The sequence below is a fragment of the Neofelis nebulosa genome, chromosome 18 (genome assembly GCF_028018385.1).
Source record: "Neofelis nebulosa isolate mNeoNeb1 chromosome 18, mNeoNeb1.pri, whole genome shotgun sequence".
Lineage (NCBI taxonomy): Eukaryota > Metazoa > Chordata > Mammalia > Carnivora > Felidae > Neofelis > Neofelis nebulosa.
Window position 1 is genome coordinate 9,867,057 of NC_080799.1, and position 12,775 is coordinate 9,879,831.

The 12,775-nt window shown below is 53.4% G+C and overlaps 1 protein-coding gene across 1 annotated transcript in view; it reads left to right on the forward strand.

Moving 5' to 3' along the window:
* FKBP6 (FKBP prolyl isomerase family member 6 (inactive)) overlaps positions 1-12,775 on the forward strand; it is a 70,563-nt gene that overhangs the window by 52,144 nt on the left and 5,644 nt on the right. Inside the window, exon 9 of the transcript XR_009256396.1 lies at positions 11,390-11,579. The gene's annotated coding sequence lies outside the window, so the exon portion shown is untranslated. The remainder of the gene's footprint in view (positions 1-11,389; positions 11,580-12,775) is intronic.

The following is a 12,775-nucleotide window of genomic DNA, read 5'->3' on the forward strand; positions in this document are numbered from 1 at the left end:
TTGAGTTGCAACTGTTCTTTATACACTATAGATACAACTCCCTTTTCAGATACATGATTTGCAAAAATTTCTAACATTCTGTTAGTTTCCTTTCACTTCCTTGATAGTGACTTCTGAAGCACAATTTTTTTTTTTTTTTAAGTTTGATAAAGTCTAATTTTCTATATTCTTACTCTCTTGCTCATGCTTTTGGTAACATATCCAAGAAACGTGCCTGGTCAAGGTCATGAAGATGCATCCCTATGTTTTCTTCTAAGAGGTTTATAGTTCTGGCTCTCATATCTTTGATCAATTTTGAGTTGATTTTTTTATATGGTGTGAGACCAGGAGCCAACTTCACTTTGCATGTGGCTCTCCAGTTGTCCCAGGAACCATTTGTTGAAGAGACCATTCTTTCCCTATTGGATAGTCTTGGCACCTTTGTGAAAAAAATCAGTGACCATAGACACATGGGTTTTTTCCTAGACTCTCAATTCTATTTTACTGATTTATATATCTATCCTTATGTTAGTACCACCCTGTCTTGACGACTTTGCTTTGTAGTAAATCTTGTAAACAGGAAGTGTGAGTTCCCCAACCTTTTTAAAAAAATTTTTGAAGACTGTTTTGGCTATTCTGGGTGCCTTGTATTTCCACATAATTTTAGGATCAGCCTGCTCATTTCTGGTAGGGAAAAAAAGCGGTCATAATTTTTATGGGAGTTGCATTGAATCTTCAGGCTAATTTAATAATAAGCCTTCCAATCTATGACTTCACAATATTATTCTGGATCTCTTAACTTGTTCCTGTGGATTCACATTACTGTCTCATTTCCTTAGCTTTGCTTCCACTCATCTCTTCTGCGCGGTTGTTAGCCAAAAAAACAAGTCAAAACAACAACAAAAACCCATTACATTTCTATATGTTATAGGCTCAACAATACATTATATGCATGTTGTTTTATGCTATTGCCTTTTAAATCAGTTTAGAGAAATAAGAAGCAATGTGCATTTATATTGCCTTTTAGAGTTACATAATTACCTGTGGCTATTGTTTTTTCCCCTTCTGTGAATCCTATCACTTGTTTTGGGATCATTTGATCTCAGCCTGAAGAACTCCTTTTAGTACTTCTTATAAGGCAGTCTGGTTGCAACAAATTACCTCAGTTTTTGTTTATTTGGGAATGTCTTCATTTTTTCTTGATTTTTGAAAGATAGCTTTGCTGAATATAAGCTTCTTGGTTGACAGGTTTTTGTTTTTTTTTTCTTTGAGAATTTTAAATATGTTACCCCAGCACCTTCTGGCCCCATCGTGTCTAATGAGAAATAATCTATCTTATTGATGTTCCCTTGTAAGTGACCAGCTGTTTTCCTCTTGCTGTTTTCAAGATTTTCTCTTGTCTTTGGCTTTCAGCATTTACACTATGATGTGTCAGTGTATGGGTCTGTTTGTGTTTATACTATTTGGAATTTGTTGAAGTCCCTGGATGTGTAGATTAATGTTTTTTCAATTAGTTTGGGAATTTCTCAGCCATTATTTCTTCAAATATTTGTTCTGCTCATTTCTTCTAGTGAATTTTTCACTTTAATGACTGTAATTTTTAACTCGAGAATATCCAATTGATTTCTTGTATAATTTCTATCTCTTTATTGATATTCTCAATTTGCTGCAACTTAATCATCACATCTCCTTTTACTTCTCTTGTCATAGATTCCCTTAGTTTTTTTGAATATGTTTATAATGGCTACTTTGGGGCACCTGGGTGGCTCAGTCAGTTGAGCATCTGACTCTTGATTTCAGCTCAGGTCATGATCCCAGGATCATGGGATCAAGCCCCATGCCGGGCTCTGCATTGAGTGTGGAGTCTGCTTAAGATTCTGTCTCTCGGGGCGCCTGGGTGTCTCAGTCCATAAAGCGTCCGACTTCGGCTCAGGTCATGATCTCGCGGTCTGTGAGTTCGAGCCCCACGTCGGGCTCTGTGTGGACAGCTCAGAGCTCAGAGCCTGGAGGCTGCTTCGGATTCTGTGTCTCCCTCTCTCTCTGCCCCTCCCCCACTTGCACTCTGTCTCTGTCTCTCAAAAATGAATAAACGTTAAAAATTAAAAAAAAAAAAGATTCTGTCTCTCTCTCCCTTTGCTCCTCCCCTGCTTGTGCTCTCTCTCTCTCTCTCTCAAATAAAAAATAAATAAAAATCAAAAAGTAAGAATTTATAAAATGGCTACTTTGAGGGGTTTTAGATCCAATACCTGGTCACTCTCATAGGCTGTTTCTGTTACCTGATTTTTTTCCTGGTATGTGAGTCATACTTTTCTGTGTCTTTTTTTTTTAAGTATGTATTTATTTTGAGAGAGAGAGGGAGAGGGGGAGAGAGAATCCCAAGCAAGCTCCATGCTGTCAGCACAGAGCTGACAGGGGGTTCAGTCTCATGAACAGTGAGATCATGACCTGAGCCAATATCAAGGGTCGCACTGAACCACTCAGGTGCCCCAACTTTTCTGTTTCTTTGAATGTCTCATATTTTTTTTGTTGCAACCTGGATAATCGTAGGTTATAGACATTTGATTTCAGATAATATACTGTAGGGACTCAGTGTGGTCCCCCCTCCCCTGGGTCCCGTTATTGTTATTTGCTTGTTTATATATGTAGTGACTGAGGGGCGCCTGGGTGGCTCAGTCAGTTGAGTGACCGACTTCGGCTCAGGTCATGATCTTGCAGTTCGTGAGTTCGAGCCCCGCGTCGGGCTCTGTGCTGACAGCTCAGAGCCTGGAGCCCGCTTCGGATTCTGTGTCTCCCCCTCTCTCTATCCCTCCCCTGCTCATGCTCTGTGTCTCTCTGTCTCTCAATAATAAACAAACGTTAAAAAAAAATTTATGTAGGTAGTGGCTGAAAGGCTTATTTATTCCACCCTCTCTCCTTCTCCGTGTGTAGCCTCTGATGTTGCTTCCAAGGAGGCATAACCATAGGCATGCCCACAGTTACGCCAGAATGGCCATGGTCTCGGCAGGCTTCTCCTTGACTGTCTCTTCCTCTGATTCCACCCGTACATTAAGCTCCACTAATCGCTGTAATTATACAATATTATTTTCAACAATGTGCTATGGCATAAATTGGTCTCATGCTGATCCAATCAAATTTGAGCTCATTTGATAGTTCCCGAGGTCAGTGTTTGAGATTTGTTCTGACCCCAGGAGAGCTCTTTCTGGTCGTCTCTCTCCCTGATCCTCTCTGCCTACAGTTTAGTCTGTATCTCTAATGAATTTGCTCACTTCCTTCCAACGGCGTTGTACCGCAGTCCCCACTGTTTTTGAGAGCACTGCTGGGCCCCAGCTTCTTCACGCTCTGTTGTAAATAAGTCCATTCTTTTGGGAAGAGATCCGGAGCCATCTGTCCTACAGTCTGCCTCTTCCTGTAGGTACAGTCTCTGTGCCGTGACTCTTGAGCTGGAGACAGGACAAGGGTATGCTTCCCTCTCTGAGAGACAAGTCTGCTTCAGGAGCCGAGGGCTCAGTAGAGGGGAAAGGCAGCAGCCTCGGGTCTTCCCGGTTGTCCTCTCCCGCGATGGAACCTCTGCCTCACAAGCCAAGGCAAGGGGATCGGGGCCTAAGATTCTCCATGGTCTCATGCTCGCAGCAGAGTGGGGTCTGGGCAGAAGGGATTCCAGAGCTGAAAAGTGCTGCTGTCCTGCCCAGAGCTGAAAAGTGCTGCTGTCCTGCCCCTTTGGGGAGAACAGCCCTCTTGACTGGGAGCTGGAGGGAAAGGGACTTCTCCGTTCTGGGCCGCCCCAGTCTGGAGTGGAATTATCATCTTGAGGAGCTAGAGGTGGGGCTGGGGGGGTCTTGGTTCAAATCCCACAGACCCTCACTGTTCCTACCAACCCTTGGTAGATTTGAATAAACGTTTCTTCTTCATTTGTTTTTGTTTTGTTTTGTTTTGTTTTGTTTTGTTTGAGAGAGGGGAGGTGCAAGTGAGCGAGGGGCAGAGACACAGAGAGAGAGGGAGAGAGAGAAGCGAGGCTTACCCAAAGTGGGGCTCAAGCTCACCTGATGAGGGACTCATGAACCGTGAGATCGTGACCTGAGTCAGATGCTTAACACCTGAGCCCCCCCCCCACCCTGGGCGCCCCATCTCTTCATTTGTTATATGCCTTTAAGACCATTTCCAAAGGGTGCCTGAGTGCTGTGATGAGCAAAGTCCCCCTCCCACCCCTGGCCGACAAGCCAGCGTGAGGGAGAAATATCCCTTTGCTGTTTTAAGTCACTGCGAGTAGAGTTTTTGTTGCCACAGCAAATCTAGCTTGGTGGTTCTCACGCTGGAGCGCACATTGGAATTACCCAGAAGGCTTATTAAAATACAGAGTCCCGGGGCGCCTGGGCGGCTCAGTCAGTTGAGCAGTCTGACTCTTGGTTTCGGCCCAGGTCATGATCTCCCAAGTTTCGTGAGACTGAGCCCTGCTTAGGGCTCCGCGCTGACTGTGCAGGGCCTGCTTGGGATTCTCTCCCTCTCCCTCACTCTCTGCCCCTCCCCGACTCAAGCTCTCTTTCTCTCAAAACAAAACAAAACAAAACAAAACAAAACTTTAACATACAGAGCAGCTCTCCTCCTGAGTTTCTGATTCAGCAGCTCTGGGGTGGCGACAGAGAATTCCCATTTCTAGTTCCCAGGGAAAAGTGATCCGGCCATCCCACTTTGAGAACCACTGCTGCACTGAAACGCAGGGGTAAATAACAGCCCGGTAGCCCTGACCTCACTCGAGAGTTGTAGGAATCATGGCGTTAACATCCGCAAGTCATTGAGACTGTGGCACACTGGCAGCCTCAGTGCTACTGTTAATATGTCCCAAGGTTTTCTTAATATAAAGATATTCTCAGGTGGTTCGATTTTAATACTATTTGGCCTTTTACTCCAATAACCCCGATGACTAGACTTCCCAGGATTTTCAGTTGTCTCTTTTTCTTCCTTCCGGATCCACATAGAGCTCCCGCCAATTTGCCAGGAAAGAGAGCCAGCCATCCAGGCAGGATTGTTAACTAGACCGCATCACCTTACCTGCTTTCCCCGGGGGGGGGGGGGGGGGGGGGGGGGGGGGAGGGCGCTCCCCCAGTGCGCGGGGGAGGGGGGAGAGGGGGAGAGAGGGTCAGCCCTTTCCTCCCCCTGCACAAAGGGGCATGGGCTGTGTGACTGCGGTTCCCCTCGGTTCCCCTCAGGACTGGGCTTTGGGGAGGGGGCGGGTCTCCTTTTTTGACAAAGCCAGTGCAAGGCCCCAAAACGGTGTTATCGGAGTAGTGCTGAGATTTCTTCCTGGCGGACAGATTGTGTAGAAGGAAAGACAGGCACCAAGCCGAGTCGGGGAGAAGGGGGGGGTACCTGGCTTCGGCCGCTGCCTCCATGCCTGAGGAATCGAGGAACCGAGGTTTGCTGCCCTTCAGGAGGCTGTGGCCCGAGAGGAAAAGGCAAGAGCCGTTCCTTTTGAATTCCTCAGAGGGAAAGATTGGTGGGGCTGCCGTAGTCTAAATGATGGCACTCTGCAATTTGGTGCCCCAGTACCATGTCATAACCCTCCCAAGACTCCCTGGGAGGGCCTCAGGTCAGGCACTGACAGTGAGGGTAGCCAACATTCTGTGTCCCGTGCCATTAGCTCATTTAATCCCCCCACCAATAGCAAAGCCCATACCTCCATTACCGTCAGTTCACAGCTGGAGAAACGGAAGCACCGAGAGGTTCGGCGTTTTGTCCAAGGTCACACAGCTAGTGAAGAGAGCCAGGCTTTGAACCCAGTTGGTTCTAGAGTCTCTGCTGTCAAGCCTGACACTGTCACACTGTAAGACTCCCCAGAGTGCAAGCCCCATGCAGACAGGGACCCGTCCTGTCTCGCCTACGCCGGAGCCCCAGCCCTGGAAGACTGCCTTCCCTATAGGAGGTACCCCGTAACCATCTGTAGAATGAACGAGCAAGTCCCCACTGTGACGCTGGTGGGCGGAGACTGCTGAATATGTGCTGGGTGTACAAAGGAGGCTCAGAGAAGACTGACCCCTCCGAGATCTCCCAGGGCGTGGTGTGGCCAGAACCACTGCCCAAGGCTAATTAGATGAATGAAGTGCCTGCGAGTCTCTCCAAAGCAAGAACCTGGGGCAGGGTGAGGTTCTGCGGGCGGAGGCTGCCCCAGAGAGGCAGAGCCCAGTGAGTGGGCGGGGAGGGCACCGTGCCTGACGCTCATGTCCTAGCCATCACGAGAGACAGACGCCGAAGGCTGCTGTGCAATAACACTGAGCTTGGACACAAGGAAGAATCTGGGGTTTTCCACCATGACCTAGACTGTGGGTGGTGGCCAGAGACCCAGGTTCAAATCCCAGCTCCAGGGGTACTGCCGCCTGGGAAAGTCCACCCTGCAGGTGATTGTGAATAGCTCAAGCAGGCCCTTACCCACTTCGGCTCACCTCAGACCTGGCCCGAGCGCTTCAGCCCCCAGGGAGCTGCCTCTCCCCAACCTCTCGCCAGGCGTGAATTTCCCAGAGAGAGGCCTGGACACTGGTGGGGTGTGATGTTGCCTCAAATAGGTCACTTTTCCAGCCGGTCACTTTTTCCCTGCTGCTGCTGACCCAGAGAGAGCTGGCACATTGGCCTGCCCGAAGGGAGGAGGTGGAAGGGAGGGGGGCGAGGAGAGAACCTGGACCCTGCCCAGTCTAACACCTCCCAGAGCTCCAGCCCTGTGCAGGGAGCGGTGGCGGGGGGGTGGGGGGGGGGGGGGTTGTGCATCAGGGGAGGCCTGGGCCGCCAGCAGAGACAGCAGGCCTAAGACCGTGGGGGCCTTGCTTAAAACGCACTTCTGGCCCCACTCCTGGGAGTCCAGGGCCTGGAACCTCCATTGTGAGGAGCTCCCCAGATTCTTCCGACGCAGGCCTCAGACGCCCTTTGGGGCTCCCTGGCAGAGGAGCCCCACCCCAGCCCCACCCCCACTTCCAGGGCGCCTTAAGTTCCTCCTTTCCTCTCTCTGTTCCTGGTTGCCGGGGAGGCCCGGGTGGTGCAGCAGGCCCCTCACCGCACCCGACCCTCATTCCTCACCCAGAGCTACCCAGCTCTGACTCTTCCCCAACCTGACTCGGCCAAGGATGTGCACTGGCCCCTCTGCAGCCGGCCCGAGCCAGCCCGAAAGTCAGCGGTCTCGGCCTGGGGGACAGAGCTGCGGCGGGGGACCCTCCCCGCACCCCCTCCTGTGGAGACCAGGGGCAGGCGGCAAGCCTGGTGCGTGGTGGGGAGGAGGAGGCGGAAACTCTGTCCGGATGGTCAAATGAGGCATGACCAGAGGGCGGGGCCTGGGGGTGGGGGGGCCTGGCCGGCCAGCTCTGTTCCATGCACAAGCATGTGCAGGATGCCATGGGGCTATTTTTACTCCTGCCAAGGAAATAGCATGATTTATGTGAGGCCTGGTCCCCTTCAGGGCTATGTTATAAATACACCTGGCCCCACACTCATGTTTGCTTGGAGAGGAAGCTCGGGCCCTGTCCTGGGTGGCCTCCCTCCTGCCTCCCTCCCAGCCTCACCGGGTCGTGTCCACGTGTGGCCTCCTCAGAATGCCCTCCCTCCTCCTGTGGTGGCTCAGCTCTCCTCGCTCATCAGGGCCTCGCATGCTTTCAGGAGTGACAGCTGTCTGGGTGCTGGCTTTGATGAGGGAAAGAGGAGAGAGGCCTTGAGTGTGGGGTTCATGCTGCCTCCAAGGGGTCCAGGCAAGAGGGAGGCAGGCCTAAGAAACACACGGCCCCTCCTGGAAGATGTGCCCCTCCGACCAGAGTCCCTTCCTGGAAAGCAGGAGGCCAGACAGAGGGTGCCTGAGGGGCCTTTCTGGGCCCCGACTGGTCCCTGCCCTGCTCCCTGCCTTCAGCTCCCAGAAGGGCAGGTAGTGCTTCATCATGGAAAAATCTAGTCTCGGGAGCACCGGCTGAGCTATTCCCTGATCGGCTCCGTGGTCTTAGGAAGTCCCGCAATTTCTTCTGAAATGGGTACAAAGATGCATATCTTCTAGATTGATGTATGTGAGATTCAGCCCAGGCCAGAGGGACAGGGAGATACTCAGGGCAGGCAGCCTGCGTCTGACATCATTCTCATCCTCTGAGAAACCCTGGTCATGGGGCGGGGGGCACAGGGGCCACACTGATCTGTGGACCGCACCTCTGCTCTGCTGGGAAGAAGGCAGGGAGGGCTGCTTCTCAGTGAGCTCCTGCGTCACTCAGTTCCTTCGTGGTCATTCAGTGCAGCATCCAAACCTTTCACAGAAGGCCAGGATTAGTCCCGTTACAGATACTAAGAGCTACAAGGAGCCCCAGAGGTCACCTAAGAATGACAGTCGGCTATTGCCACAAAAATGCTGTGTACCAAGCTGCTTGAAGACCCAGAAGCTTGAACCAACAAGCATTTATTTCTTGTTCATTCTGCCGGGCAGCTGGACTTGGCTCCAAGTCCGGTCCAGGACTGGCTCCACACGTCCCTCAACCTCTGTGGACAAGGAGGGGCTGGCTGGGGCATGTCACGGCCGAGCCTAACCTAACACTCCTGCCATGGAGGGGGGCGGTGGGGAAGGGAGTGACCATCGCTAACTGATAATCTCTTGAACTAACTTCCCGATCTGCCCCGGACGATGAGACGGGATCATGGAGATGCTCTGGGGCAAGGGGCGGCAGAAGGGACAGATGTCGCAGAATCCCCCCCCCATGACACCCCACTAACCTCAGCTCCATCCAGAGCCTTCTGGCTCCTGCTTCGATGGTGGGAGGTGGAGGGAACTGCTTCGTTATTCATATGCTCTGCTCTTCTGCAGTTCTGAGCTACGTCCTAGGAAAGGCCATGCAAAGAGGAAGAGGAGACGGGGGGGATGTCTAGCATCCAACCACACAACTGTGCCATCTTGAAAAGGAATGAACTTAATGCCAGCACCTTCCGCTGTAACTGACCAAGGTCCAGGCTTGGAGAACGACACTGGACCATAGTGTTTATGATGAGAAAAACAATCCAGACAAGAAGAAGGAGGGCGGGGCGGGGGCCCCCACTTCCTGCACCTGGGATTCGTGGGAAAGCAAGTGACGACATTGCATGTCCCCACCTGGGCTTCTGGATAAATGGAGAAGGGAACCAGGGGTGGGGTTCTCTTGCCATTGGGACTGTGGAGGAAACCCCTTGGACTGAGCCACATCAAAGCGGACACGATGGCCAGCATGGTCAGGCAGGGGTAGCCTGGACACAGAGCTCTCCAAGGCCCCTCCGAGTGGGTCCTGCAGGACGAGTCCCAGGGTTAAAAGCCAGCCGTCAGCCACAGAGGCATCTGTGGTGGCCACGGTGCCACCTCAGCCAAGGGTGGGAGGGGGTGCAAGCCAGGCCCGCATCCTGGAGGCCGGCAGACCCCAGCAGGTGCCAGCACGGGCCCCAGGCCAGCAGAAGGCTGGACCCTTCATCCCTCGCTCCCTCTGCATCCAGGCCACCCTCTCTGGGAGGGAAGAGGAGTGTGGAAGGGGTGGTTCTGAGAAAGATGGGGTCTGTTTTCCTCTATGAAAGGCTAAGAGCCACTAGAAGGGAGACTCATCAGTCATCTGAGCAGACACACAGGATACCCCCTGCCCGTCCCCACGCTAACACAGCCCTCACACTGCTGACGTCACTCCCCCCAAGAATAGGTCTGAGCGGTTCGCTCTCTTGCTTAACACTTGGGGCCAGCCCCTCGCCCGTGGGGCAGGGGTCCACCTTCCCCGCCTCTCTAGTCCCCCGACCCCACAGCTGGATCCAGCCATGCCAAAGGAGAGAGACAGAGACCTCTGGTTGTCCCTTGATACCTCCTTCCCCTTCTTCTGTGGCATTTGAACCCCTGAGTTTTAGCTGGATATGCAGCCACCCAGAATAATCTCTTCGCTGTCCTTGTGGCTAGGGTGGTTACAAACCACATTCTGGCCAACAGGTTATAAACAGTGTCACCTGTCAGCTTCTGAAAGCCTTCCTTCAGCACACTGGCATGTATATTCCCCCCCTTTTTTCTTCACCTCTTCCTCCACGCAACTGCCTGGAATGTGGGTGTGATGGCCGGGACTCTAACTGCCATCTTGGGCCAAGAGGTCAAAACCTGCATTCCAGGGATGTGCGGTGAGCTGGAAAGAGCCTGGGTCCCTGAGGAATTCATGGAGCTGAGACACCAAGTTAGCGGTGACTGCCTCCCTCTGGATCTTCCCATGAGAAGGGAGGCGGGGAGGGTGGGGAGAGAAGCTTCTATGTTGTTGAAGTGGCTACTGCCTTTCTGTCGCTGTAACTAACAAACACATGGAACTCACTGTTTCCAGAACGGGCCACATTCTTTCAGCCCTCCAGGTCTTTGCACCTGCTCCCTTTTCCTGTCCCCACTGCCACCCAACAGCCTGAGAAACTCCCATTTAGCTTTAAAAACTCATGCCAGACATCCTCTTCCCTGCAAAGAAACCTAAGACTACACTTATTTTAGGTGATTAATGAGCCGTTTCTTCTCGTTTTTCTTGCATTTTATTCTTAAACCCTCACAGAGTTAGCTGCTTCCGGTTGCGGGTCCCCCCCCAACTCAGATTCACCCCAGGGTCAGCACCGTCTAGACTCCTGTCTCTCCAGCCCAGCAACATGCTCCTCGGGGACTCTGTGTCTTTACCCTCCTGGTCCTTTGTGAAGTTCGATTCATCATGGGGTCTGGTGGGTTTATGCAGGGCGGGGGTGATTCTAAATCGCAACCCTGCCCTCTCCTGTCATTCTGTCCCCCTCATGCCTGCCCCGGGCTGGCAAGGTGGTGAGGGTCAGCCGAGGCCAAGGGCAGGCAAGGTGGCCACGTACCTGGACTGTGCCAAAAACAGTGCTGGGCGGTGGGAGATCCGCTCTGTGGAGTGGAGGTGGGGGCCTCAGACCAGGGCTGCGGGTGATGTGCTCAGGTGTCCGGGCTGTGGACGGAAGGGAACAGGTGCACCAGGAGAGTGTAGATTCCGCTGCCTAGAACCTTATCCGGCCCGGCCAGGACACACAGTCCGGGCATTATTGCTTCAGCCATGGAGGGTCAGCTGGCCCCGGCTCTCCAGGGCACTGACTTACACGAGACCCTCTTTGTAACCAACCTCGTTGCTAGCAGGGACATTGACAGCGTGCTGGGCCCCTCCTGGGCGGAGCTCCCCTACCCCTTCCTCCCCTGGTGACCCTGCCGGGAGGACTGGTCCCCGCACACACGGGGGAGAGGAGGGCCCAGCCACAGATGGTGGACACCCGGACCGGCCTCAGAGCCACACACCCTGAGAACAGACGGAGCCCCAGCTTCAGACTGAGCTCCACTGGTCTGAACGTGTCCACATGGGACCGGGCTGAAGTCAATTATGTCAGAGAGAAAAATCCATCTGTCCCTAAAGTGTCTGTTGTCTGGTTATTACAGAGTAATTCGTTGGGCAAACGAACCACGTCCAATAAGGTGGTGTGATTACAACGAACGGAAGGGATTCAGGATATTCCCTGGACTGGCTGATGATGAACTGGGCGTTGGGAATCCAAGTATTCCCAGGTTTCTGAGCACAAACCCCTGGCTGGATGTGATGTCACCGGCCGCAGTGAGGACAAGAAGAGAGGTAGAGGGGCAGGTGGGGGTGAGGGAAAGACAAGAACCCCGTTCTAGTTGCTGTGGGCGTGGGCTATCCTGGCAGAGACACATGCCAGGCACTCAGTTGGATGTCGGGACTCAGAGGGCAGGCTGGGTGGGAAATGGGAATTTGGCAGCCACCTCGTACAAATGAGAGAGGTCCTTGGGGGGTTGGGGGGGGGGCGGTGGTGGGGAAGGTGCTGCCCTGCCAGCATTCAGAAGTAATGGGAAAGTTTGAGGCACACCCAGCACACGCAGGTCAAGGTCAGGGAACCAGATGCCTTTTCAGAGGACTCTGGAACGGAAGCTCCATGTGGGCAGGGACCTTATCACTTGTCTGCTTCCCCCATCTCGGCCCTCCTGGGGAGACTTCCAGACCCGCAGGTGGAGCGGACTGTGCCTCGCGCACCCCAGGGGGCTCCCCGTTGGCATCAGGCATGCTGTGCTGTCGGGTATATGCCTTTTAAGGGAACATAAGTGAAGGAAGGCAGGATTCGGGGCCTGAGGTTGTGGAAACAAATGTGAAGGATCGGTTTCAGGAAGTAGGTGCCACCCGATGGGCCTTCTCTATGGGCACCAGGTGGGAGCAGGCAGAAGACGGGGTGGGGAGGAGTGCGAGGGGTTGCGTGCAGCCCCCACTCCCTGCTCTGTGTCCTTCTCATCCCCACAGCTCAAGGTGGGCTCAGCCTGCACGTGTGGGGGGTGGGGATGCTGGGGGAGGCAGGGTCTGATCTTGCCACTCCCCTCACATCTGGACAAAAGAACCAGGACCACTGGGACACGGGCCCTGAGTCTCCTTCCCCCCAATCCTGGGAACTGTGACTTGTCCAGGTCAGACAGCCCAGCGAGGGGCTTGCGGCCCTCCAGGCACTACACCCCCACCCCCTCCAGCCCTTTCTGCAGCTGGAGGCCATTTCGTTCCCCAAGGACACAGCCCCCCGAGGTGGCACAGAGGGTACAGGAGCCCGGGGACAGCCATCCACTGCAGAGCTCTTTCCACACCTCCGCTGCCTGTCCCCTGCCTGGGAACCCCTGCCGGGGGTCCCTGGCTCCTTGCTTCCTCTCCGGGGGCAGCCCTGGGTGAGGGCAGGACCTGGGGAGACTGGGAGGCCCAAATCTTCAGTGGGTCCTGTTCTCTCTGGGGCCAAAAAAATTCGGGGGTGGGGGCTCAGCCTTCTGTTCTGC